Source organism: Puntigrus tetrazona, unplaced genomic scaffold (genome assembly GCF_018831695.1).
Source record: "Puntigrus tetrazona isolate hp1 unplaced genomic scaffold, ASM1883169v1 S000000748, whole genome shotgun sequence".
NCBI classification, from domain to species: Eukaryota; Metazoa; Chordata; class Actinopteri; order Cypriniformes; family Cyprinidae; genus Puntigrus; species Puntigrus tetrazona.
Genome location: NW_025048357.1, coordinates 1 through 4645, shown reverse-complemented (window position 1 = coordinate 4645; position 4645 = coordinate 1). Strand labels below are relative to the sequence as shown.

Genomic DNA, 4645 nt, shown 5'->3' with positions numbered 1-4645 from the left:
TATATTCATTATATACAAGTGCTGGCCATATAATTAGAATATCAAAAGGTTGATTTCACTAATTCCACTGAAAATGTGAAACTTGTGTATTATATTCATTTATTTAGATATTTTAAATGTGAAAATTATAATATTACTTTAGACCAAAACAAAGGGAGGATTTTTAGGAATCTTGGCCAACTGAAAAGTATGAGCAGGTCCAGCACTCAATTGATGAGCGTGGAGTCGGTCAGTCTGTGGCACTGCTCAGGTGTTATGAGAGCCCGGGTCGCTCTGATAGTGGCCTTCAGCTCTTCTGCATCGTTGGGTCTGGCATATCGCATCTTCACAAAAACCCGATAGAGAATCAGGCGAGGTCGCTAGCCAATTAAGAACAGGGATAACATGGTGCTTAAACCAGGTACTGCTAGCTTTGGCGCTGTGTGCAGGTGCCAAGTCCTGTTGGAAAATTAAATCTGCATCTCCGTAAAGTTGGTCAGCAGCAGGAAGCATGAAGTGCTCTAAAACTTTTTGTCTTTAGCCCAGGCGAGATGCTTCTGACGCTGTCTGTTGTTCAAGAGTGTCTTGACACAAGGTATGTGACAGCTGAAACGTATTGTACACGTCTGTGTGTAGTGGTTCTTGAAGCACAGACTCCAGCTGCAGTATACTCTTTGTGAATCTCCCCCACATTTTTGAAAGGGTTTTGTTTCACAATCCTGTCAATGGTCGTCTTTTGGACAACTTTCAAGTCAGCATTCTTCCCCATGGTTGTGTAGCCTACAGAACTAGACAGAGAGCATTTAAAGGCCTTTGCAGGTGTTTTGAGTTAATTAGCTGATTAGAGAGGCACCGGGTGTCTTCAATATTCAACCTTTTCACAATATTCAAATTTTCTGAGATAATAAATATGGTGTTTTCATTAGTTGTCAGTTATACATAAGTATTTCATAAGTGCCCATCCAGCCAATCCAACTCGAGAGAAGGGCTTCTAGAAGCGTGGGGTGAAATTTCTCCAGATTACCTCAACAAATTAACAGCTAGAATGCCAGAGGTCTGCAATGCTGTAATTGCTGCAAACGGAGGATTCTTTGACAAAAGCAAAGTTTGAAGGAAAAAAATTATTACTACAAATCATTATTTCTAACCTTGTCAAAGTCTTGACTATATTTTCTATTAATTTTACAACTCACTGTGGTAAATAAAAGTGTGATTTTTTTCATGGAAATCAAACCAAACTTTTGAACGGTACTGTGTGTGTCATACATATATATATACACACACACACACACACACACACACAGTATGTGATTACGGTGTTGTTTCTGAAGATGATTATCATCATCATCATCATCATTAAGCTAGAATTATTATCCAATATTAGGGCTTATTTGGTTAATTTGATTTATTTTCAGCATTTTTACAGTTGTGCGTTTTAACCAATCACACGCGATTATATTGAGTTTATGAATGCAGCATCCAAAGAAAGGTGTTAAACCACCAGAGTTTTGTTGTTCAGTGTGTGCTTTCTCTTCTGCCCATCATAAAGTAATAAAAACATAAGTTGCTATGAACCGTGGGTTCACTCTCTGGTCTTGAAACCAAGTAAATAAATAACGGTAACAGGTTTCTGCGATCTCACAGGCTGATAATAGGATGATCTGAGCATGGAGTCTCTTGCACAGCACTAACGAGTATCATGAGCGAGTATGAACGAATGTGAACCACGATGAGAGAAATGTCAGAAAATATATGTTTTTGGAAGTTTTTTTAAATAACATAAAATAACAGCAAGTAGTAAGTGAGTGTCCTGTATTGTCCGTGTAAAGCTGCGATCAGTAAAGTCTCACGTACCGGTCATGTTCTGGGCTGCGTCTGCGGTGTGTTCTTCCTCTGGACCTGCAGAGAAAAGCACAAGGTCAGTGTCCTGCTCCACAGACTCAGAAATGCCGTGACGCTCACTTGCTCACTCTCTAGGGCTCTGCGACCGACGACGGCGTCTGTCATAGGACGGGCTGCGTGATCTGCGTCTGTCACGGCTGCGCGAGCGTCTGCGTCGATCGTAGTCCTCATATCGTGAGCTGCGAGGAGACTGACGCTCCTTGGCTTTCATCTGCCCCGGCGCTGACAAACACAAGACAGTCACAACCAGAAACCCACAAATGATGTACTTTCTGGAGTAAGATGTTGACCAGCAGATGATGCTGTACACTTCAGATCATTACACACACTTTAGACTGAAATAATGAAATTATCATTCATAAGACTGGAAAGTTTGAAGCGATTCACAAGTCTGTTCACAGCGAGCTGTGTTTACATTAATCTGAGTCTGGGTGAACTTCTCTTCTTCAACATCGGAGTGTGTGATAAAAGAGTAGAGCGCCATCTGCTCTTCAACCATACGTTAGTAAATTTTACTGATATTTAAATGAGTATATAATTTAGGTTACTTAAAACATGACAATTCTTGATTTTAAGCAAATTTATTAGTGTAATGGCTTGTCCACTCAGGCACTTTGACAGATGTGTGTGTCTCAGCACAAAACATTTTCGGCCATTTCCTTATCTGTAAATGTAACATATTTGTGAAAGCATTTCCATTTTTATCATAAAGGTTTGTCCTGTTGGTAAATTTTACTGAATGAGCGCAGGTGTGGCTGACTGAACAACAAAGAGAGGAGACAAAAACACTATACTGCCAAAAGTATTCGCTCACCTGCCTTGACTAGCATATGAACTTAAGTGACATCCCATTCCTAATCTATAGGGGTCAATATGACGCCGGTGCAGCCTTTGCAGCTATAACAGCTTCAACTCTTCTGGGAGGGCTGTCCACACGGTTTAGGAGTGTGTTTATGGGAATCTTTGACCATTCTTCAAGAAGCGCATTTTGGCTCTCAGTCTCCGCTGTAATTCATCTCAAAGGCCTTCTATCAGGTTGAGCTCCGGACTCTGTGCAGGCCAGTCAAGTTCATGTATTGGTTGTCCTGAAGTATTCAGAGTTCCTTTCACTGGAAATAGAGCCAAGCCTAGCTCCTGAAAAACAACCCCACACCATAATCCCCCCTCCATCATATTTACACTTGGCACAATGCAGTCAGTAGCGTTCTCCTACAACCGCCAAACCAAGACTCATCCATAAGTTTGCCAGACAGAGAAGTGTGATTCGTCACACCAGAGAACGTGTCTCCACTGCTCTAGAGTCCAGTGGCGGTGTTCTTCACATCACTGCATCCGATGCTTTGCATTGTACTCGGTGATGTATTGGATGCAGCTCCTCGGCCATGGACACCCATTCCATGAAGCTCTCTGCGCCCTGTTCTTGAGCTAATCTGAAGGTCACATGATGTTTGGAGGTCTGTAACGATTGAAGTTGGCGACCTCTTTGCACTATTCACCTCAGCATCCGCTGACCCCGCTCCGTCAGTTTATGGCCTACCACTTCATGACTGAGTTGCTGTGGAATATTTCATGACTAGATTTGTTGCACAGGTGGCATCCTATCACAGTTCCATGCTGGAATTCACTGAGCTCCTGAAAGCAACCCATTCTTTCACAAATATATGTAAAAACACTCTGCATGTCTAGGTGCTTGATTTTGAAGTGAGTAGAACACCTGCTTTCAGATTATTTGAATGGGTGAGCAAATACTTTTGGCAATATAGTGCATCTGTTGTTGAACATAATATTAAGGTTTAAAAATCAAAACAGTGTACATATTTTAAGAGTAGAAACTGTAACTAGATCCTGCATCGATTCATCGTCACAGCTCGTTTTTTTCAAATACAAAACTCAGACGGCTCACACTCACTCTTGCGGTCTCCCTGAGCAAACTGGATCTCGATCTGACGGCCACAGACCCACTTCCTGTCCAGATTGAGCAGAGCGTCCTCCGCGTCCCGGACATCCTCGAACCAGCTGCGCTGTTAAGGCTTCAAACGAATGGCTTTGTCTCACATGCAGAGACAGACACACACACAGCCAGCCAAATACACACACACACTAATAGGGCTGGGTAAAAAAATATTGATCTCTTTGATTTTAATCGATTCTCATTTTTACGAAATGATGTTGACTCTTAAATGCCAAGAACTGATTAGTCAGGCCTGTTCTCAGTTAAGGGCAGACTCTGCAGAAAAAAACTAAACCAAAAAAAGCTTTTTGATTTATCATGAAGTGTTTTTTTGTAGGCCACTGGAAAGGAAACACCTAAAAAGACACTTAAATAAGGTGCTATGAAAGAAACATTTGTCTCAGACTTCAATAACAATAAATCATTTTAAAGGCGGTTTTCTCAAAGTGAGATATTAATCTGTACTTCAACGGCACTTAAATATGACTGATGGAGTAAGAAGAATTACATTCCTCTGTAAAAACATTTGACTCTAATGTGCCAAAGAAAAAAAGATAACTGAACTCAATTGAAACTGACTTTAATTCAAGTGTTTAGATTTTTGTACGAAAAATTTTGCAGTATTCAAGCAATAAGTGCTGTTTTTGCGGTTTAATGTGGAGTGACAAATTCTGTTTCGGTTAGTCCTTCAACAATGCATAAGCATAAGTTTCTTGGGTGGTTGTTCTGCACGCTTGATAAACAAACTTCAGCTAGTCCAAAACATAGCAGTAGAGTCCTTACTAGAACTAGGAAGTATGATCATATTAGCCC

The 4645-nt window shown here is 41.0% G+C and overlaps 1 long non-coding RNA gene across 1 annotated transcript; it reads right to left on the bottom strand.

Annotated features, from left to right (window-relative positions):
• Positions 1 to 24: 24 nt before the first annotated feature.
• Positions 25 to 4635, bottom strand: LOC122335314. The gene is made up of 3 exons (XR_006248952.1): positions 3791 to 4635; positions 1950 to 2103; positions 25 to 1878 (listed from the first exon to the last, which is right to left on the bottom strand). It is a non-coding gene; the product is annotated as an uncharacterized LOC122335314 (long non-coding RNA).
• Positions 4636 to 4645: the final 10 nt, after the last annotated feature.